The sequence below is a fragment of the Zalophus californianus genome, chromosome 6, assembly GCF_009762305.2.
Source record: "Zalophus californianus isolate mZalCal1 chromosome 6, mZalCal1.pri.v2, whole genome shotgun sequence".
In the NCBI taxonomy this organism is placed as follows: domain Eukaryota; kingdom Metazoa; phylum Chordata; class Mammalia; order Carnivora; family Otariidae; genus Zalophus; species Zalophus californianus.
The window spans coordinates 122,489,463-122,514,221 of record NC_045600.1 but is presented as its reverse complement, the minus strand read 5'-3'; the positions used below and the strand labels follow the sequence as shown (position 1 = coordinate 122,514,221).

Below are 24,759 nucleotides of genomic sequence, written 5' to 3'. Positions count from 1 at the left end.
TTTTTATTCAAAAACGTGTACATCACTCTCATGCATTCTTTGTATTTTCTTCCATTTTTTGGTCAGTTAATTCTGTCATTTTATTTTTTCCATTAATCATTACTGTAGTTTTAAAGCATTATCTACTCAAATGATTTACCTTGACTTAAGGTTATTTAGGAATTCCCACATATAATCAACTGCATTTCTCTGTTTGCCTTACTGTCTATTGATACTTTAAAATTATTGATGATTTTTAGCCTATTCCATTGAGATCTATCTCATTTCTCTTCTTTTTTTCAGAATATCCCCTGTCTATAGTCACATTTTTTTCTCTCAATTGATGCTTAAAATTATTTTGCAAGTTGGAAAAAAATGCAGTTTTACTTTCATTTGCACCAAATTTAATAGATTAATTAGGAGAGAATAGATCTCTTTAAAATTGAGTCATCTTATCCAACTGCAAGGTACGTCATTCTATTTTTAATCAAATTGTTATGTTGGAAAACTGCTGGTGTAATTTTTTTATTCAGTCCCAGTCATTTCATAGTTTTGTTAATGTAGTGATGGGGATTGTACAACTACTTTATTTTCTTACTTATATATGAGATATTTTTGTTTACTTTTCTAGTGACATTTCATTAAAATTCCAAAATTTTGCTTTTCTTTTTTAATTCATGGTTCTTACAGAATTTATGGAAGAAGAAATGGCCCTTGCTTATTTGACAGTGAATATTAATCCTATTAGTTTAAGTTTCGTTTAGTTAAGGGTCATTTTAGGTAACTTTCCTATCTTTACTGGGCATTTTTGGCAAAATTTGTTGACAGTTTAATAAAATGATTTGTATTTGTCATGTATTATAGGTGATCTTAGTTGCCATTATAATTATTGGTTAGGCTAAAAACTAACTTTTCCTAAAAACGAACATTCTTGAACTATATTTTTTGTATGTGTGAATGTGCGTTTCTATTTGTTTGTGTATGTATATTCATAAACATTTCCCTATTATAATTGTTACAATTTTATTTGCAATTTCTGAAAATACCCTAAACAAACAGCTTCTATTCTGTTTTTGTCAGGTTTTTGTATTTGGTGTACCTGCTCTACCAAAATGTTTGGAGTATTATTTTTTATAGCCTGGAAACAAGAAGTACTAACAATAATTTTTTAATTTTTATTTTCAAATAACTTTTGGATTACAAAAATGTATATTGTTCTCTACCTTCTTATATTAACATCGTTCATTTGTATTACACAGTTATCTAAGCCAGGAAATTGATATACTCCTGTTAACTGATCTTTTTATAATCCATGATTGAAAGTGGAATCCCACATTGCATCTAGTTGTCATAGTCTCCTTAATGTCCCTTTTCTTGGGGCACTTGCCCAGTGTTCTTTGATTTTTCACAATTTTGATGTTTTTGAAGAATCTACAAAATATCTAACTATTGATATTACTCCTTATGGGTTTGTGTGATTTTTGTCATTGAAATTTCGGTTGTGCATAAGATTACTACAGAAATGGTACTCCCTTCTGAATTCACCACTAGAGATCACATACTGTTGATGTACCTTGTGACTAGCAATGTTACTTTGATTACATAGTGCTATATAATAAGTATTCTTAGGGGAAGATACTACAAATACTGTTAATACTTTTATCTGTAAATTTTAGACTGTATTGTTGCCTGCAATAATTAATACACGGTGTTTCACAAATTGTAATTTTTTTGACAAAAGACTTTTTTCTTAGTTTCAGAAATAGAGCTAGTGATTCATCAGTTGCATGTAACACCCAGTGCTCTCATTACATCATGTGTCCTCCTTAATGCCCATCACCCAGTTACCCCATCCCCCCACCCAACTCCCCTCCAGCAACTTGTTGTCTAGAGTTAAGAGTCTCTTACGGGTTGTCTCCCACCATGATTTTGTCTTACTTGAATTATGTGTCTGTTTCTGTGCCCCTACCATACTGTCTTGATGATGACAGCTTTGTAATAGAGCTTGAAGGCTGGAATTGTGATGCCACTAGCTTTGGTTTTCTTATTCAATATTCCTTTGGTTATCTGTGGTCTTTTCTGGTTCCATACAAATTTTAGGATTGTTTGTTCCAGGTCTGTGAAAAAACTTGATGGTATTGTAATAGGAATCGCATTGAATGTTTAGATTGCTCTAGGTAGCATAGACATTTTAACAATATTTGTTCTTCCAATCCATGTGCATGGAACATTTTTCCATTTTCTTGTGTCTTCCTCAATTTCTTTTATAACTTCTGTATTTTCTTAGAGTATAGACCGTTTACCTCTTTGGTTTATGTTTATTCCTAGGTATCTTATGGGTTTTGGTGCAATTTGTAAATGGGATCAATTCCTTAATTTCTTTCTTCAGTCTTGTTCGTGTATAGAAATGCAACTGATACATGTGCATTGATTTTGTATCTTGCAACTTTGCTGAATTCGTGTATGAGTTTTAGCAATTCTGGGATGGGGTCTTTTGGGTTTTCCACTAGAGGGTCATGTCATCTGCGAAGAGTGAGATGAGTCTTTTGTGCTCATTTGGATGCCTTCTATTTCTTTTTGTTGTCTGATTGCTGAGGCTAGGACTTCAAGCACTGTGTTGAACAAGAGTGGTGATAGCCACTGTGTTCCTGACCTAAGGGGAAAAGCTCTCAGTTTTTCCAAAACCACATTGAGAATGATATTTGCTGTGGGCTTTTTCTATATGGCGTTTATGATACTGAGGTATGTTCCCTCTGTCCCTAAACTGTGGAGAGTTAAATCATGAAAGCACGCTGTATTTGTCAAATGTTTTTTTTTTTTTAAGATTTTAATTATTTGACAGAGAGAGAGAGAGTGAGAGAGGGAACACAAGCAGGGGGAGTGGGAGAGGGAGAAGCTGGCTTCCCGCTGGGCAGGGAGCCCAATGCTCAATCCCAGGACCCTGCGATCATGACCTGACCCGAAGGCAGACGCTTAATGACTGAGCCACACAGGTGCCCTCAAATGCTTTTTCTGCATTTGTTGAGAGGATCATATTTTTTTTATTTATGTATTGTATCACATTGATTTTGCTGATGTTGAACCTTCCCTTACAACCCAGGAATAAATCCCACTTGTTCATGGTGAATGATCTTTTTAATGTACTGTTGGGTCCTACTGGCTAGTATTTTGGTGAGAATTTTTGCATCCATGTTATCAGGGGTATTGGTCTATAATTCTCCTTTTTGTTGGGGTCTTTGTTTGATTTTGGATTCAAGGTAATGCTGGCCTCATAGGATGGGTTTGGAAGATTTCCCTCCATTTCAATTTTTTGAAACAGCTACAGAAGAATAGGTATTATTTCTTTTTTAAATGTCTGGTAAAATTCCCCTGGGAAGTCATCTGGCCTTGGACTCTTGTTTGTTGGGAGATTTTTGATTACTTCAGTTGTTTTGCTGGTTATAGGTCTGTTCAGGTTTTCTATTTCTTCCTGTTTCAGTTTTGGTAGTTTATACATTTCTAGGAATGCATCCATTTCTTCCACATTGCTTAATTTGTTGGCATATAGTTGCTCATAATATGTTCCTATTGTTTGTATTTCTGTGGTGTTGGTTCTGATCTCTCCTCTTTCATTATTTTTTTTATCTGGGTCGTTTCTCTTTTTCTTTTGATGAGTCTGGCCAGGGGATTATTGATCTTACTCATTCTTTCAAAGAACCAGTTCCTAGTTTTTTGATCTGTTCTACTGTTCTTTTGGTTTCTATTTCATTGATTTCTGCTCTAATCTTTTTAAGTTCTCTTCTCCTGCTAGGTTTAGGCTTTATTTGCTGTACTTTCTACAGCTCCTTTAGGTGTAAGGTTAGGTTGTGTATTTGAGACGTCTCCTTTCTTGTTTCTTGAGAAATCCTTCTTTGTTATATTCTTCCCGCTTAGGACTGCCTTTGCTGCATCCTAAGGTTTTGAACAGTTGTGTTTTCATTTTCATTTGTTTCCATGATTTTTTAAAATTCTTCTTTAATTTCCTGGTTGACCCATCCATTTCCTGGTAGGATGCTCTTTAACCTCCATGTATTTGAGTTCTTTCCAAATTTTCTCTTGTGATTGAGTTCTAGGTTCAAAGCATTGTGGTCTGAAAATATGCAAGGGATGATCCCAATCTTTTGGTACCTGTTGAGACCTGATATGTGACCCAGTATGTGATCTATTCTGGAGAATGTTCCATGTGCACTTGAGAAGAATATGTTCTGCTCCTTTAGGATGGAATGCTCTGAATATATCTGTGAAGGTCCTCTGGTCCAACGTGTCATTCAAAGCCTTTGTTTCCTTGTTGATCTTCTGCGTAGATGATCCGTCATTTTATTGCATTATCCATGTGTTTCTTTAATTTTGTTATTAGTTGGTTTCTGTATTTGGTTGCTCCCATGTTAGGGCATAAATATTTACAATTATTAGATTTTCTTGTTTTATAGATTCCTTTATTATGGTATTGTGTCCTTCCTCATCTCTTATTACATTGTTTGGTTTAAAATTTAATTTGTCTGATACAAGGATTTCTACCCCAGCTTCCTTTTGATGTCAGTTAGCATGATAAATGTTTTCCACCCCCTGACTTTCAACTGGACATGTCTTTGGGTCTAAAATGAGTCTGTTGTAGAGAGCATATCATTGGGGTCTTGCTTTTTTATCCAATCTGATACCTTGTGTGTTTTGGTTTGGGCAGTTAGCCCATTTACATTGAGTAACTACTGAAAGATACGAATTTCTGCCATTATATTACTTATACAGTCACCATTTCTGTATATTTTCTCTGTTCCTTTCTAGTCTATGTTACTTTTGGGCTCTTCGCTTAAAGGATCCCTTTTAATATTTCTTGTAGGGCTTGTTTAGTGATCACATATTCTTTTAGTTTCTGTTTGTCCTGGAAGCTTTTTATCTCTCCTTCTATTTTGAATGATATTCCAGGTTGATAATGTATTCTTGGCCACATAATTTTTCTCATTTAGCGCCTTGATTATATCATACCAGTCCTTTCTGGCCTGCCAGTCTCTGAATAAGCCTGTTGCCAGTCTAAGGTTTCTATCCTTCTGTGTTACAGACCTCATGTCCCAAGCTGCTTTCAGGATTTTCTCTTTGTCTCTGAGATTTGCAAGTGTCACTATTACATGTCAAGGTGTTAACCTATTTTTATTGATTTTGAGGGGGTTTCTCTGTGATTCTGGATGTGAATTTTTTTTTCCTTCCCCAGGTTAGAGAAGTTCTCTAATTTGCTCCATTATACCTTCTGCCCCTCACCCTTCTTCTTCTTCTGGGATCCCATTTATTCTAACATTGTTTCTCTTTATGGCATCACTTATCTCTCAAATTCTCCCCTTGTGATCTAGTAGTTGTTTCTCTTTTTCTCAGCTTCTTTATTCTCCATCATTTTGTCTTCTATATTACTAATTCTCTCTTCTGCCCCATTTATGCTAGGCTTTAGAGCCTCCATTTTTTACTCCATCTCATTAATAGCCTTTTTGATTTTGACCTGATTAGATTTTAGTTCTTTTATTTCTCCAGAAAAGGATTCTCTAGTGTCTTATGTGCTTTTCTCAAGCCCAGCTACTATCTTCATAATCATTATTCTTAACTCTAGTTTTGATATCTTACTTATCCAAAGTGATTGGGTCCATTGGAGTCAGTACTACCTCTTGTTCTGTTTTTCGAGGAGAGTTTTTACATCTTGTCATTCTGTCCAGAGAAGAGTAGATGAACGAGAGAACAAAATGTAAAATGGTAACAATAACCCCAGGAAAATATACACTAAATAAATCAGAAGAGACCTGAAACCAAGACTATATTATTCCATTCTTCTTTCTTTACAATTTTGGGATCTAGTTTTCTAACAAACAAACCAAAATATACACAGGATCTGGTGTATTGCTCTACTGTGTTCACCTGTCTGATTATATTCTCTTTTTTAAAAATTTTTTTATTGATTAGTTTTTTGGTTTTGGGTCTCTTCTGATTAGTGTATTACAAAAATAAAATACAATGAAAGGATAGAATTTACTGTAAAAATGAAAATTCAAAGAGAAAAGGAGTATAGACAGGTGAACAGAACAGAGCAATATATTATATCCTCAGTGTATTTTGGTCAATTTGTTAGAAAAAACTACATCTCAAATTATAAAGAAAAAAACATATATACAAAAATAAAATAAATTGAAAGGACAGAATGTAACTAAAAATGAAAATTAATAAAGGCTTTAACAAAACAAAAGAAGAAAAATAAAATATGATCAGACAGGTGAAGAGAACAGAGCCATAAACTATATTCTGGGAGTATTTTGGTCTGTTAGAAGAAACTGCATCCTAAAATTGTAAAGAAAGAAAAACTTTATATATATGCACTGCTTCTTCCTGGGGAAGAAGGGGGTCTTGCTAATTTTGCCCTTGCTGGGCCCCTGCTCAGGGAGCAGTCCCCAAACTGTGCTGTGGTTCAATGTATATGGCAACCCTGAGCTGAAAGCCCAGTCCTGGGGTCCCTGATTGTAGCTGGCTCCCCTCTTCAGATGCCTGGAAACTGTCTCACTTAGGCACTCCCTGTCTTCTTGTGACCCTTGCGTCCTAAGTCCACACTGCCCCGCCTAGGATTTCACTTGGTTTTGCCAGCTGAGTGCCTTTCAGGCAGTGACTTCCCTCACAGGAGCAGACTTCTAAAAGTTCTAATTTTGTGCTCTGCTGCTCTATCACTTTCTTGTAGCCAGCTTATGGAGGCTCCCTCCCCCCATGATTTAACTTCCCATATATCTAGTGGGATTCACTTCTCCACACCTTCCACCTTGAAGAAAGTGATTACTTTTTTATTGTAGAGTTGAAGCTATTCTGTTCTTAGATCTCAGGTTGAATTTGCAGGTGTTCAGAATGATTTGATAGCTATCTAGCTGAATTCCTGGGAGCAGAAAAATCTAAGGTTTCATACTCCTCAGCCATCTGGGACCAAATGTTTGTCTCCTTTTACAGACTTTGTTTTAAAGTCCGTTTTGTCCATTACGAGTATTGCTATTCTGGCTAAGCCAGTTTGCATGATAAATGTTTCTCCACCATCTCACTTTCACTCTGTGGATGACTTCAGTCTGAAATGAATCTCTTGTAGGTACCATATAGATGGGTCCTTGTTGTTTTTTTAATATTTTATATATTTTTAAGTAAAGTCTATGCCCAGCATGGGACTTGAACTCATGACCCCAAGATGAAGAGTCATATGCTCTACCCTCTGAGCCAGTCAGGGAATGCTGGGTCTTGATTTTTCATCTAATCTTATATGCTATGTCTTTTGGAGCATATTGTCCATTTCCATTCAAAGTACTTAGTGATATGTATTTATTGCATTTTGTTACTTATTTTGTGATTGTTTTTTTTTTTGAGGTTTCAAATAAATTCCTGTTAGTTAACATACTGTCTTAATATTAGTTTCAGGTGTACAATTTACTAATTTAACACTTGCATACAACACCTAGTACTCATCTCAAGTACTCTCCTTAATCTCCATCACCTATTTTACTCATCATCCCATCCACCTCCCCTCTGGTAACCATCAGTTTGTTATCTGTAGTTAGGAGTCTGTTTCTTTGTTTGCTTCTCTCTTTTTTTTCCATATGTTCGTTTTTTTTCTTAAATTCCACATATATGTGAAATCATACGGTATGTCTCTGACTTATTTCACTTAGTATAATACTCTCTAGCTCTATCCATGTTGCAAATGCCAAGATTTTCTTCTTTTTCAGGGTTGAGTAGTATTCTGTTGTATATATATACCACTTCTCCTTTATCCATCCATCAATGGACACTTGTGCTGTTTCCATATTTTGGCTATTTTAGATAATGCTGATATAAAAATTGGGGTGTGTTTATCCCTTTGAATTAGTATTTTTGTATTCTCAGGTCAGTACCCAGTAGTGCAATTGCTAGATTGTAACGAAGTTCTATTTTTTTTTTTAACTTTCTGAGGAACCTCCATACTGTCTTCCAGAATGGCTATACCAGTTTGTATTCCAACCAACAGTATAAGAGGGTTCCCCTTATACTTGCCATCCTTGCCAACATCTGCTGTTGCTTGTTTTGTATTATTAGCCATTCTGATTGGTGTGAGGTGGTATCTCATTGTAGTTTTGATTTGTGTTTCCTTGATTTCGAGTGATGTTGAGCATCTTTTCATGTGTCTGTTAGCCATCTGCCTATCTTCCTGGGAAAAATGTATTTTAATTAGATTATTCAGTTTTTGGTTGTTGAGTTTTATAAGTTCTTTATGTATTTTGGATATTAGCCTTTTATCAGATATGTTGTTTGCAAATATGTTCTCCCATTCTGTTGGTTGTCCTTCAGTTTTCTTGATTTTTTTTTCCTTCTCTGTGACGCAGTACCAATAATTTATTTTTGCTTTTGTTTCCCTTACCTCAGGTGACCTATCTATCTAGTAAGAAATTACTATGGCCAATGTCACAAAGGTTACTGCTTGTATTCTCCTCTAGGGTTTTAATAGTTTCTGTAGGTTTTTTTCTGATCTTTCTCTTTCAATTTATTTTTTAAGATTTTATTTATTCATTTGACAGCACAAGCAGGGGGAGTGGCAGGCAGAGAGAGGGAGAAGCTGACTGCCCACTGAGCAGGGAGCCCAATGTGGGGTTCGATCACAGGACCCTGGGATCATGACCTGAGCCAAAGGCAGATGTTTAACCTACTGAGCCACCCATGTACCCCCAGGTTTTTGTTTTCTTTACTATATACTTGGGTTCTTTACTCTTTATGTGTTTCATATCTATTAATATATTTTTAATTGATTACCACTTGGTTTATATACTCCATCTTTTGCATATAGCAGTCTACATTAAGCTGATGGTCGCTTATTGTTGAACTCATTGTTTACTTCTGTCCCCTACAGTTTTGAGATACTTGGTGTCATATTTTACATCCTTTCATTTTATGAATACCATGACTGATTTTTATAGAAATAGTTATTTTTAAAATATTTTATTTATTTATTTGACACAGAGAGAAAGACAGAATAGCAGAGGGAGAGCGAGAAGCAGATTCCCTGCTGAGCTAGGACCCCAGGATCATGACCTGTGCCTAAGGCAGACGCTTAACCAACTGAGCCACCTAGGCATTGCCAGAAATAGTTATTTTTACTGCTCTTATGTTTTTTACTTTTTATGCTCTTACATATGGCCTTTCCTTTTTTTTTAAATAAAAGATTTATTCAACATGGCGTTGGATCTCTTGACCCCTGAGATCATGACCTGAGCTGAAACCAAGAGTTGGTCACTCAACCTGCTGAGCCACCCAGGGTCCCCTGGTCTTTCCTTTTCACTCAGTCACCTTTAGTATTTCTAGTAGAGCTGGCTTAGTAGTCATGAACTTTAGTTTTTGTTTTTCTGAGAAACTCTTTATGTAGTCTTCTATTCTGAATGATAGTCTTGTTGAATAGAATATTTTGGGCTGCAGATTTTTACCTTTCAGCACTTTGAATGTATCATGCCACTGTCTTCTAGCCTGCCAAGGTTCTGCTGAAAGGTGAGCTGATAGCTTTTTGGGGTTTTCTTTCTATGTAAATGTATTCATTTTTCTTTCAAACTTTAAGATCCCTTTATAACTTTTTTTTTTTTTTTTTTGCCATTTTAAGTACTATGTGTTTTGGTGTGGACCTGATTGAAGAATTTCATGGGAAATCTCTGTGCTTCCCAAATTTGGATTTCTGTTTCCCTCCCTGGATAAAGGGCATTTTTAACTCTTTCTTCAAATATATTTTCTACCCCAGTTTTTCTCTCCTCAGATCCCTATAATGCGAATGTGACTATGCTTGATAGTCAATGAGTTCTCATAAATCTAGTCTCATTATGCAGTGTTTTGTTTTGTTTTTTACTTAATCTATTCACCTTGATTCCTTTCCATTACTCTATCCTCCAGGTCACTGATATGTTCCTCTGCTTCCTGTAACATACTGTTTATTCCATGTACTGTGTTTTTAATTTCATTTATTGAGTTTTCTTTGTTAAGGGTCTCACTGATGTCCTCTATTCTTTTCTCAAGTCCGGTGTGTATCTCTATTATTATTACTTTAAATTCTCTATCAGGCACATACTTATTTATATTTCTTGTTGTTCTCCTGTGATTTTATAGTGATCTCTCATTTTGACAAATTCCTCTGTCTCCTACTTTTGTCTGTCTGTTTCTGTGTGTTAGGAAAGTCAGTTACATCCTCTGCTCTTGAATGCAATGACTTTATGAAGAAGAGTTCCTGTAGTTCCATGTCCCTGGTTCACCAGAACCTTGCATTTAGGGGAGTCTCTTATCGGTTTTGCTTGCATTGTGCTGTTGTACTGAGTAGCTTTCACTTTTAGTCCAAATGTCTGCACAAAATTTTCTGCCTGTTGTGGATTATGCCTGCTCTCTGTGGTGTCAACCTCTCTGATGCAATTTCTCAGCATTTAGTTGTGGAGTTTGTTCTGTAATCTTCGGATCGTTCTCCAGTTTATTAAGTTGGATGTGAGTGATGTGATACCTTGGTGTAAATGTGGCATGGGGTAAGGTTACAGTCCTCCTATAACACCATATCACTCTTACAAGAACACTCCTTATTGTATCACATTATAATGTTTTGTCTTTCTATAGTGTTGAAAATCATTCAGTGTTTAATTTCTCCATCTAAATCTAAAAATCATGGCCTCGAGCCATTATTTTATCAGTAGGTGAACTTTTGCTCTAATTAAGTAAAATTACTCTTAATATGGAATTTCTTTTAAATAAGAGTTTTCTAAATCAACTATTTTAAATTCTTAATTTAAAAGAAAATGTAGGATGCATATTAGATCCTTTTCCTTTACTTAGAAATTAGAGTGATTAATTTGATGTCCCATCAGTCACTAGATGATTTGTATATGTGCTGTAGTGTAAAGATAGAACTACAAAGCAATTTGAATATTTAAGTTATATTGCAAAGGTAATGACCGTATTAAATGTAGAGTTATTGAAATCAATAAACACACATATAGAAAAATAATACACATTTTAATTTTTTCCAATTTATTCAAATATGTATTCAATTTTTGTAATTTATTTTACAGCTTGTAGTTATGTTTTTTCTCAAGCTTTATAAAATTCAGTTTTTTTCCACGTGTACATAGAGAGAAAGAGCATGAGTGAGCTTTTGAAAAATTTGCAAATACGTCATTTTTGACATTTTTTGAAGGTTGAAAATAATAACGTTCCCATATTTCATTCTAAATATTAGTACCCAAAGAATAGGACAGTAACCATGAACATTGTTTTTTTAATTTTTTATTTAAATTCAATTTAATTAGCATTATTAGTTTCAGAGGTAGAATTTTGTGATTCATTAGTTGCATATAATATCCCATGCTCATTACATCAAGGGCCATCCTTAATGCCCATCACCCAGTTACCCCATCCTCCCATCCACCTCCCCTCAGCAACCAAATTTAACTGTTACTCTATTATTTTTACCTACTTTGTTTTATAGCTTTGCAAGTCTCTTATGAGATAGGTACTTTACTTTTATTCCATCCATAGATATGTCTTAGTTTATTCACCATTAAAGTATGGACAAATAATGTGTTTATCTCAAAAAATTCATGAATATGTAATTGATTATTATACACAAATAGCTAAGAAGAGGTCTTGGCTATCCCAGTGCTCTTTTTCCTGGCTGTATTAATACTTGTGGTGTAGGTTATTCAGGTAGGATCTGGTTTATCTCATTTTAAGTCCTTGGTCCATAACTTTAATGCTGTAATCCCATATACTCATGAATAATACTTGGTTGCTGCCACTGAATATATATTTAGTATATTCATTTTCATTAAGTTACTTTATAAATTAATTTATTATACAGTCAGATTTTTTGGTAACAAAAGCCCAGTTAAGAAGTAGTTCCATATGTAGCAAGTAAAGTGTTAGCTTCTTATTTTATGACCAAAGATTCATTATTTTAGAGGTCAGTTACTAGGTCCAAAGCTCTACCTGGTGTGTCTATGTGTATGTATATATATACAATTTTAGAGAGAGAGAGTGCATGCAGGAAAAGGGTCAGAGGGAATGGGAGAGAGAGAAACTCAAGCCAACTCTCCACTGAGTGCAGAGCCCAGCATGGACTTGATCCCAGGACCCTGAGATCCTGACCTAATCTAAAATCAAGAGTCAGACACTCAACCAACTGAGCCACCCAGGCGCCTCTATATGGTTGTATTCTAAAAGTAGAAGAATGTATCCCCCAAAGGTCAGCTGAAATTCTATCCCAATGTACTTATTGTCTGCTTTATAAAAGATAGAAAGGCTCATTATCAATTAGTTGTATGTTTTTAAAATTTGTATGCAACTTCCATCATAAAACAAACTCAGTATAAAGGGTAATACATCATATGTTACTTGAAGACTGTAGGTTGCATGAATATTAATTTTCATATATTTAAGAAGAGGGAGTGCATTAGATTAGCAAATAAAAATTAATATAAAATATATCAGAATTGAGTAAATGAGTTTGCTGTTAGTGATTCTGTGCCATTTTGCAGTGGCAATTTGTTGAATTATTCTCTGAAAACTAGTTCTTTTTCTTTTTTTAAAAAGATTTTTATTTATTTTTTGACAGAGAGAGACAGCAAGAGAGGGAACACAGCAGGGGGAGTGGGAGAGGGAGAAGCAGGCTTCCCACAGAGCAGGGAGCCCGATGCAGGGATTGATCCTGGGATCCTGGGATCATAACCTGAGCCGAAGGCAGACGCTTAATGACTGAGCCACCCAGGCGCCCCTAAACTAGTTCATAAGAACAGTGGAGGATCTTATTTTGTAATTTTTTCTTTTTCTATGGTCTATAAGTTTTAGCAAGTGGCACCCAGAAAGGAGTGTTTAATTTCTTTTAGTTATGGATGATAGTACTTTCTCAGGTTTGTTTCAGAGTAGAAGTCACATAATATTCTACACTGAATGTGTAGTGCCTTCCCCTGCCATCTTTAGTCTGTTTGCATTTCATCTCACATATCTGGCCCCTTTCTTTGTCTTCATGGGTAGAAAATGCATGAAAGATTTTGATTAGGAAAAAGTGGAAGAAGACTTAGTCACTTCTTCATGGAAAATGATAGAGAAACAATTTCTAACGTAGGTAAGTGATGAACAGTGGACAGCAAAGAATCTGGAGGTATAGCCATAAGTTTCCTTTGGTTAGCTTTTAAATGTAATTTTTTTATTCAAGTATAGTTAACAATGTTATTGTATCAGTTTCAGGTGCACAATATAGTGATTCAACAATTCTATACATTACTCAGTGCTCATCCCACTAAGTGTAATCTTAATCCCTTTCAGCTGTTTCAACATCCCCCTACCCACCTTCCCTCTGGTAACCATCAGTTCTCATATAAAGACTTTTTTTTTCTCTTTGTCTCTTCCTTTGTTTTGTTTCTTAAATTCCACATATGAGTGAAATAATAATGACATTAGGTTAGCTTTTAAAAAAAATAACAATACCATTTCTTTGATTATTGTTTCCTGTTCTCTTCTTCTTCACCTTCTGCTCTAGTTATATCACTTGTCTCATAATCACCAAAGCAATATTTTTTGATATTAAGACAGAGAAGGCAGAAGTATTAATGAAGTTCAGTATGGCCCAGTACGTCAAATAAAAGGCTCTTTTCCAGGATAAAGACAGCATTATATTTATGAGAACATGTGTAAATACAGGCTATCTGGTTCCTCTAGGGTGACTCAGATATTTATATTTGCAGTAAATAGGTCACACAAAAATCTTGTTCTCAATAGATCTATTCCTCATATCTATCACTGCAAAGGTAGGATGTACCTAATACTTTTCAGAGTTGAGGTTTTAAAATTGGCAATGATAATTAACACAAAGTTTATCTTAAGATTGAAAATCAAAAAGAAGTAATTTATTACACATGAATGCACAGTAATGCAATAGTACAGAAAATCAAGAACTTTATAGGTGCATTAGCAAATAGAAAATGCAAGAGAATTATCTGCAATCATTGGAGGAAGTTGTTAGCCAAATGCAGAAAAATGAAGTTTGACCCATTTCTTTTTTTTTTAAGATTTTATTTATTTATTTGACAGAGAGAGACAGCGAGAGAGGGAACACAGCAGGGGGAGTAAAAGAGGGAGAAGCAGGCTTCCTGCCAAAGCAGGGAGCCTGATGTGGGGCTTGATCCCAGGACCCTGGGACAATGACCTGAGCTGAAGGCAGGCGCTTAACAACTGAGCCATCCAGGCACCCTAACCCATTTCTTCTGGTATAGAACAGGAAGGATTTTACGTGAATCAGAGGTTTAAATTAAAACTGAAGAAATTACAGAATTACAGAACATGGTGATTTTCTCTTTATCCTAAGAGTGAGGAAAATTTTATTCCTGATTATTTAAATTCTAGAATTGTTAAGAAAGAAAGTGATAAATTTGATAATGTTAAAATAACTTAATGGGCAAAGCAAACACCAAATCATAATTCAGGAAAGATACTTGTAATATAAGAATGCTGAAATCCCCTAATATAGACAGATCCTAATAATCGGGAAGAAAACTACCAATAAAATCTAAGGAAAACTCATTTAAATAGATACCACAGAAGAAATGGAAATTGCTATTAATCATATGGAAGTATCCTTGGATTTGTTTATACTAAGTATAATTACAATTAACAATACAAACAGGATATAATAAACGTCTCAACTATTAGATTTGCAGTAAGTCCTGACATTTGACAACATTCACTTTCAGCAGCTGAGGGGAGAGGAATCTGGCAACATCATATGATGGTGTAAAATGTAAAATTTCTATGGATAGGAATTAAGTGTTTAGTGAATTAATCTGTGGCAAATTCATAATACATATAGTAATATGTAACCTTATAATGATTGGTGAATACATGAAATTTATTATGGAATAATTTTTGAGATATAAGTATAAATAAGATAGTGTCAAGTTATAGGAAGTGATGATAGCAAAAAAAATTTTTTTTAAATATTTAATTATTTGACAGAGACAGTGAGAGAGGAAACACAAGCAGGGGGAGTGGGAGAGGGAGAAGCAGGCCTGCTGAGCAGGGAGCTCGATGTGGGGCTCAATCCCAGGACCCTGGGATCATGACCTGAGCCGAAGGCAGACGCTTAATGACTGAGCCACCAGGTGCCCCTAAAATGATGTTTTTTATTTTTTTTTTAAGTTTTACTGATTTGAGAGAGAGTGCGTGCATGTGCACACATCAGCGAGGGGAGGGGCAGAGGGACTTTGCCAGACTCCAGGGTTGAGCCAGGAGCCTCCTCCATCCTGGGGCTCCAGGATCATGACCTGAGCTAAAGGCAGATATTTAACTGACTGAGCCACCCGGGTGCCCCAAAATGATGTTTTTATCATCACAAATATGTAAATGGTCTTTGTTTCTGTTGCCTGGGTGGTGTCTAAAAATAGTACAGGGCGTTCAACAGAATTTTGATAAATAGCTAATTCTCACATTCAATGTCCTAAGTAATAAATGGTGTTTTTATGGAATAAGTTAGAAATAAAAGGAAGGGATAAATTTTGATTTAGGTAGGAATTCAAGGGATTCGTGGTTTTCTTAGTATCCTAGAGAAAAGAATAGGTACTCCTTTAAAGAAGTTGTGTAAGTGTAAAGGCAGTATTTTTTTTTTTTTGTAGTAGAAATAACGAACATTTCCAAAATCCTGAGCTCTTCTCTCCTTTCATTTTCTCTCAGACTGATTTAAGGTAGCTCTTGAAGGATTTGGTCAATATTGCAAACTCATAACAGAGATACCTGAGATTCTATGGGAAGATTTCATTTTATTATTTATTTTGATTTTTACTTAAATTTCAGTTTACATACAGTGTAATATTAGTTTCAGGTGTACAATATAATGATTGAACACTTACATACAACACCCAGTGCTCATCACGACTATACAAAGATTTTAAAGTAGAGAGGTTATTTGAGGTTTATCCTGTAGGTCAGGGTGATTTGATGCCCATTAGTGAAACATAAGTTCACTTAAGCCAATAATTTAAGACCTATTTAGTACTCATGTCTCTGTTGATGTGGAAGTGGAAGTGAGTGTGGATAAGAAACAGATGTGTGGACATACACTGATAATGCAAAATGAAAAGATTAATAGATAGACGTAAGGATGAATGATTTGATGAATATAGGCCTCAAAGAATATGTAGGTAGGTGGATCCAGGAAGGGTTAATTCCTAAATCTAAGTTACTTTAAATTACAAAGATGTATTTCTTACAGAAACTATTCAACAGGAATTTGTTAGGGGTCCTGGGTTCATGGCGGTCACTAATAGGCCAAATATTAGAAAGACCATGATTATCACGTCACTACCATCACAACAGAAGATTTTACAGTTTATTCATGGGGAGAGAACATGGAAAATTGCACAATAACTTGAGAAATAATTTTTTAGAAGTTTTGTCTTGGGCAAAACAAATCAATCATATAAATATCTGTAAACTTAGAGGGTTTACAAAGTGTATTTCTTCCATACCCTCAAAGGGAGAGTAGAAAGAACATACTAAGCAATAGTAATGTCTACCATAGGATACCTCTCTGCCTTCAAATACTGAGTTTGCTTTCTACTTACATATTAAATTGTGTGCCCTTCTCAGTGAAAACAAACAAAAAAGACTCACCTAGCTAGAAATCCAGTATTTCTCAGTTGTGCACTGTTATCAGTACGTGATTTGCACTGATTTGTGTGTCAGGTCTCACTTTGCCTACTCTTGATACAGAGACATAGGAACTTCATTTTCTTAAGTATTTATTTTTATTTTTTTAAAGATTTTATTTATTTGTCAGAAAGAGTGAGAGACAGCACAAATAGGGGGAGCAGCAGAGGCAGAGGGAGAAGCAGGGCCCTGCTGATCAAGGAGCCTGATGCAGGACTCGATCCCAGGACCCCAGGATCATGACCTGAGCCAAAGGCAGATGCATAACTGACTGAGTCACCCAGGCATCCCAAGACATAGGAAATTTATTTATTATTTTTTATTATTATGTTAAATTAGCCAACATACAGTATATCATTCATTTTTGATGCAGTGTTCAGCGATTTATTAGTTGCATATAACTCCCAGTGCTCATCACATCACGTACTCTCCCTAATACCCATCACTCAGGTACCCCCTCCCTTCTGTAACCCTGTTTGTTTCCCAGAGTCCAGAGTCTCTCATGCTTTGTCTCCCTCTCTGATTTCTTCCCATTCAGCTTTCCCTCCCTTCCCTTGCAGTCCTCCACGCTATTCCTTATGTTCCACATATGAGTGAAACCATATGATAATTGTCTTTCTCTGATTTCACTGAGCATAATCCCCTCCAGTTCCATCCATGTCGATGCAAATGGTGGTATTCATCAGAAAGGAGACATAGGAACTTTACAAAAGAAGTTATTTGTAACTCACTTCCCAGTGTGTAATTACGGAGCAAGGACAAGGAAACCATAATAAAAGCTACAAAACATAAAGTGTACAATGAGAAATACATATACACTGGGAATATATTACATTATCTGTTGTGATACCTTGGGGGTGGAGAATGTTTTACTAGGACTTGGGAGATGCTTACTTGTCCTGTGTTCTTCCTAACCCTAACTCAGCCTTCTGATGTATTGTTCCATTCCTATTATCCTGCTTAATTAATTTTACAATATGCAGTGTAGGATATATCCTCCAAGGGAGCTACAGAACTTTTCTATTCATAGAGAGTGGGGGCCTAAAGTTCATTTTAAGTCTTAAATAATCACACATTTTTTAGTTCCTTAGGCAGTAAAACTCAGTCAAATTATGCCATGAGCAGAAGACCTGAGTAGCCCATATGTGATTCTCCTTAATCTCTTACCAGTGGTGATCATAGAACAATGTTTTGAGTCAGAGGTTCCAGAAAGAGAATAGCCTGGAATAACAAAGTGTCATATGTAGCAATGCTATTTTGGGTATCCGTTGAATCAGATCCACAGAAGTCTTTTCATGAGTGAGAAATAAATGTTTGTTTTGTTAAGCCAGTGATATTTTGAAGCTGCTGTGATTTCAAACTCACTAATATAAATGGAAAAATTACATGTAAGAATTCAAGGATTGGTGGATGGATGCACAGAATGGAGGGTTGGATTGATGGTTTAAAACGTGTTTATAGCGGTGGGTAGATATAAGAAAGAATTTAAGGATGGTAGATGAAATTTCTTCATAATATGAGCTTGCATGGGTTTAAAAATTAGTGGATGAAAGAATGCAGTTGGGGTATTTTAAAAGTCAGCTGTAAAGGTGGATATAAGGAACTACTGCTTCATGTAATTGAGGGTACAACAGTGGATGAATTAATGCAGAATTGGATGAGTGAAAGAATGGATGAAAACTAGAATATTAAGTGTATTGCTAGATGCAAGGATCAAGAATTAATGTTTTGAAAAAAACATTGGAGGTATGTATGGATTGGTGTAATGTTCAGTGAAAGTATAGTTCATTAGATACCTAGATGTTAGAATTTGAGTGGATTCCAGAATGGATTGTTGGATGCATGCATCATCAACAGATAAATGGGTTTTTAGATTAATAGTTGCAAATATGGCTGGCTAGAGTAGTGGTGAATGTAGGGATCAATGCATGCATAAATGGTTTGTGTGAGTGTGATAGCATCATTGATGGTTTCAAGGTGGCTTAATAGATATACTGATGCATAGATGGTTTAATTCAAGAAGGGATGGTACAGGAATTTTATTATTGGAAGAATAGACTAATAAAATAAAATCACATATGTAAAGTTGAATGAAAAAAAGGAGGGACTGTTGAAGGATATAGGACAATTTGTTATTTATAAAATTAGAAAAAAAATTAATGATTGCTGTCTCAAAGTGTTCTGATAGTAAATTTAAAAAAAGGGCGTGGGACAAAACAGAACAACAACAACAAAAAGAAACCAAAAACCAAATATAGTGAGATTATGAGAGTAGTTTTCTATGATACTGTTTTATATTTTAATAATTCGGAGACTCTTAAGAGGTTGATCAAAGAGTCAAATTTACCTTCAGTATTTTATGTTGGTCATGGTATATATGACAATTTTCCCATATTTTCCACAGTTTTAACTGAGGTGTTACCAGCTTAAGAAGTGAGACATATTAAATGCTTCAATACCTGACATTTCTATATCAATCCAAATTCTTGTGCTTGTTTCTCATTTCTGTGGACTTCGTTCTTCAAAAGTACTGGTAAGAATCAGTAACACCGGTGTACTATTTGTTTATTTTTTGACCAGTTTGATGTGGAATCAATTTGTAATATTTTAAGATTCCAAGACATATATGAATTCAAAAACAACAGTATTATCAAATTGTGGAGTGATTGCCAATTAATGGAATAGAATAGATTTTAAAAAGCTATTAAATTTTGATGCAGTGTTGATACATAGATTGTGTAGATTTTCATTTACCACTTTTATATACTCTTACCATAAAATGTGATGTTGTGCACTGTAATCTCTGTCAGCACACTCCAGAAATGTTAAATTTATTTAAATATTGAATACTTTTTTAAAAAAGATTTTATTTATTTGAGAGAGAGAGAGTGCATGAGAGGGGGTAGGGTCAGAGGAAGAAGCAGACTCCCGACTGAGCGGGGAACCTGATGCGGGACTCAATCCTGGGACTCCAGGATCATGACCTGAGCCGAAGGCAGTCGCCTTACCAACTGAGCCACCCAGGGGCCCCTAAATATTAAATACCGTGAAGCACATGCATTAGTGATGGATGGATAAAGGGAGACAAAGTCAGGCAGGTGGGGAAAAAAGTGAAAGGAGGATAAAAGGGCACTAGAAAGAAAAGCCACTAGGAAGTATAATTTGCTGCAAATAATATGGGTCTTAATGATAGCAGGACGTTGAATTTTTTTCCAGATGCCTGATTTAGGGTATTGCTAATATTATCAGTGGGTGGGTAAGTTGGATATACAGGAGTTGTGGAATATTCCAGTATTAATGTAATGAAGTAGATCCTTAACACCCTTTCATTTGATGAATGAAGATTTTTTTTCAGATATTTTCAAGCTTCTCTCTCCCTTCTTTCCCTCTTTCCTCCCTTCCTCTCTCTCTCTCTTTCCTTCCTTCCTTCCTTTGTTCCTTCCTCCCTCCTACCCTCTCCCTTCCTCCCCCTCCCTCTTTCTTTCTTTTTCTTTTACAAGCATGTTTCATAAGCAAGGACCAAAGAGACTTTGTCTACAGGTAAGGACATTAAGGCGTATATTCTGATTTTTAAGAGATCTTTTTTGTCTATATTGATGGTTTAGACTTTTATTTGAGTTATTTGACACTAAATTTCTTTTTCATCAAACCTCTTATAAGGCCTACATGATTATTTTGAGGTTATAGTTTAATCTAGAGTTTTAGTGTTGTCACTTGTTTGTAAGCAACACTTAATGGTATAGAAGTTTTCTTCTAGTTGGGGCTGTCAAAAGCTGCACAAGAAGCTTCTGGGAAAGCAGGGAGAATAGATATGTGGGTACTGTGATAATGGGTTTTGGTTTTTGGAAAGACTTCTATGAAACACTATGAAATTTACAGAGCACATTATTAGTATTTCCTTGTATCATTGGCATTTATTTTTTAACCTTAGACTGGTATATAAATTAACACTAAGAAGTTACACAAGAGATGGTTGTTCAAAGAACGCATGTATGGATGGTTAAATGACATGAAAATAATTTGGAATATAAGATTGGTACTCAAATCACAGTAAATGGTCTGAGGAAGTAAAATTATGGTTTTGTTTTCCTACTGTAAATATACCTGGTTTTTGTAGATTGGAGATACTTGATGTCTGGATCATGAGAATTGTTTTTCATGGATACCAGTAGAATACTTGACTTGAAGATGATATCCGCTTGTCCCAATGCATGGCTTTGTGATAACTTGTTTATTTCCATTTGCATCTATCCCTTTGTGCTATTCCAGGTGGTGAACATGTGTACAAGAGGATCATCAATACCTTCTGCGGTGGTACCATGCACAGAATAATGACTCAATTGCTGTCATTTATTTCCCCTTTTTGAAGCTCATTGCATCTTTATATCTCAAAAGGCACAAGTTTTATATATGTATCACCAGGAATAGAAGTGGTCTGCTTTTTGGCAAGTAATTGCCCAGCGTGTTAAGTACTTCTTTGTTCTCTGAGTATATCTTATGCTTTCCTCTATTGTTATTTACCTCATTGATTTTTTTTTCTCTATGTTTTACTTTAGAAGTGGGAGTAAGATTTGTATGTGGTAAATGTAGTTAATGCAATCCTATGGACACCTTGGTCACACTAAAGCATTATAACCAGGCTTTCTCACAAGCCAAGTACCTCCCACCTGCCAGTTGGATACCATTTGTAAAATACTTTGTTCCTCATTTGAATCATGAGCCCACAGTTTTCAGAGAGGTCCCAAAGAAGATCCTCTTCAAACATTTGTGTTACCTGAAAATAGACCATTTGTAGTTTTCCTTTTTATGGAACCTAGTAGGTCTTCCTCTAGAACAGGATCTGAGCCTGACCATAGTTGACGATTTCCTTAGTGTTCAAATTTAAGACTCAGATGCTACCACAATTCTGGTTATGTAAGGAAGAGCCAGACTCTTGCACTGACATTTTCAGGCATGGTGATGCCATCCTGTAGAACACACGGTTCTATCATTTTATTGCTGTTACTGGAATTGGACCAAAAAACACAAGCAACAAAGGTATTTCACTTTCATTCACATTATCTTGATTTTCATTCATTTTCTATTTAACCTAAATGGGCTTAGTATAGATGGCTGTGTTTATTGGAAGTTTTAATTGACCATTCTGGAACATAAACTGCACTCCCATCAGAGAACTATGAAGTGCATTGTCCAACCTGTCTCAGTAGACAAGTTTGACCCCTAGTACATTGAATCAGGGCCATAAGGAATGAATGGGTTATTAAACAATTTAGAGCAAAATGTGGTCATTCATTCTCCCATCTTTCATTCCTACTTCCTAAGTGTGTCAAGAGTTAATCAGTTGTGCTAGTGGTCTATAACATTTCTAAGCTTATATAAGTTATCTGGAATTTATTTTATATATATGACATCATTATGGTTTTACAACTGTATTTTTTCTTTATTATATTGTGGACATATTTCTAAACCAATAAATGTAGCTTACCTACAAACTTTTCATTGGATGTAAAGTAAATATCATAATGGGTTTATCCATTTCTCTATCTTGGGAAATGCAGATTAAATGTTTATTTTTGTTGCTGCATAAAGTGTTTTAATGTATATAATTATGTTTTATATATATACATTATAATATATATAATATTATATTAAAGCACTTGGGATTCTATTTCTGTAAGATAGATTTTTAGTTGTGGCATTGTTGGATCATCAGTTCTGCATACTTTTGATTTCAGTAGATACTGTGAAATTGCCAGCACACAGCTGTGGTGTCATGGCAGTGCATAATGTTCATAAAAATCTGTACAGGGTATATATTATCAATCCTTTAAATTTTTAACCAATCTAATAGGTGAAAACCATATTTTTAACTTAAGTATAATTTAAACAGTAAATGGCCATGGATTAAAAAAAAAGACCAAAATGGGTATATTATTTATTTAAGAAAGAAAAAAAAACAATAGTACCCATTCCCTCCAATCACAAGGGTCATCCTGTTTGTTTAGAGGTAGAAACCATTGACCTTTTCTCTGTGCAGTGCTTCTTGGAGGTACATACACTTCTTTTTTTTTTAAGATTTTATATATTTGTCAGAGAGAGGGAGAGAACACAAGCAGGGGGAGCAGCAAGCAGAAGGAGAGGGAGAAGCAGGCTCCCCATTGAGCAGGGAGCCCTATGCTGGGCTGGATCAATCCCAGGATCCTGACCAGAGTTGATGTTTTCCTAAGTGCTCAAGTTTAAGACTCAGACTCATGACCTGAGCAGAAGGCAGATGCTTAACCAACTGAGCCATCCAGGTGCCCCTGTACATAAAGTTCTTAAGCATACCTTATACCAGTGTGTTTTTTGTCTTTGTTTTACCTTTTATGTTTGAAACAATTTTAAATTTAGAGTGGCAAGAAACATATAGAGACCCCCTCAGACACTCTTACCCAGACTTTTTCTCTACATTGTTTTTTTCTTTTTTTCTTATTTTCCTGCTCTTCCTCCTTCATCCCTCCTTCCCTCTCTTTTTCTATCTCTTCTCTCTCTCTCTCCCCCACCTTATGTTGTTCTTACTTTATTAAATATTTGTGAATAAGGTAGAGATATTATGTCACTGTAACCCAAAATACCTCAGCATTCACTTCCTGAGAGCCTGCAAATCCTCTTATCTTAACTCTGGTACAGTTTTTTAAATCAGGAAATTTATTAGCAGTACTAACATATTATATTAATATACAGTCTATTATTAGATTTCACCAGTTCTAATACTGTTCTTTATGGCCATTTCTTTCATCCTTTAGGACCTGGAAAAAGATTCTGTATTGTATTCAAGTGTCATGTTTCTCTAGTCTCATTTAATCTGGAGCAGTTTCTCATTCATTTTTGTCTTCTGATGACATCAGTAATTCTTGAAAAAGTATTGGCTAATAGTTTTTGAAGGATCTCTCAAATTTGAATTTTTTTCAGCTTCCTCCTGAATAGGTTTAGGTTATGCAAATTTGGCAAGAATATTTCATAACTTATGTCTGTCTACCTCAGTGATTCACAACAGGTGGAAAATATCATTTTATCCTATTATTAATGGCATTAATTTTTATCACTTGGTTCAGTTGATATCCACTAGATTTATCCACTTTAAAGTTAACATTCTTTTTTAATTAGTAAATATTCTGTAGGGAAATCATTTGAAACTATGTAAATTTCCTATTTCTCATCAAACTTTTATGCTAGTAGTTTTAGCAATTACAGATGATTCTTAGGGAGAATCATTGGTGATTTTTCAAAATCTCTGTTACTGGTGTTAGTTACTACATATTAGTTGGTATTCTCGTAGGAGGAATTTGTGCATAATGGCTTGTGGGAAATGTTCAACAAAGTGTTTACTGAAAATAGCGAAAAAATGAGATGGTGGACAAAGCAGGGAAGAGTTAAAGGGTTTAATGAAGTTTATGTCTAACTATGGAGTGAAATGGAGGTGGCGGGTAGAACTTTTTTAGAGCTGGTTGATTAAAGGCATTCACATGGCAGAAGAGCATGTTTTTGTTGTTGTTTTTTAAAGATTTTATTTATTTATTTGACACAGAGAGAGAGCGCGCATGAGCAGGGAGAGTGGCAGGCAGAGGGAGAAGGAGAAGCAGACTCTCTTCAGAGCAGGGGGACCCTGATGTGGGACTTGATCCCAGGACCCCAGAATCATGGCCTGAGCCAAAGGCAGTCGCTTAACCACCCAGGCACTTGAGAAGAGCATGTTTTTAGCAATAAGTTCCAGCAAGGGAATATGATGGTGCCATCATTATTGGCAAGGTGTTCAACGGTGGTTTTTAAATTTTTTTTGAACTGTGAGGCATGGCAGTGGTGTCCAGGTTCAGATGCACTTAATATTCTATGTAGATGGTAAATCAACAATGTTCCTCTTTTTCTTCTTCATTGCTTTAAGTTTCCATAACCCTATACAGAGTTTGAGACTGATGGTGAAGGAACTTTATTTGAGGTGCTATCTAAAGATGAACACTCAGCTTTCTGAGTATTTTTTTAAAGATTTTATTTATTCATGAAAGACACAGAGAGAGAGAGAGAGGAAGAGGGAGA

The 24,759-nt window shown here is 35.3% G+C and overlaps 1 long non-coding RNA gene across 1 annotated transcript; it reads left to right on the top strand.

Moving 5' to 3' along the window:
- Positions 1–285: 285 nt before the first annotated feature.
- Positions 286–24,759, top strand: LOC113910544. The gene is made up of 4 exons (XR_003516087.2): positions 286–446; positions 19,091–19,219; positions 20,187–20,226; positions 20,956–24,759. It is a non-coding gene; the product is annotated as an uncharacterized LOC113910544 (long non-coding RNA).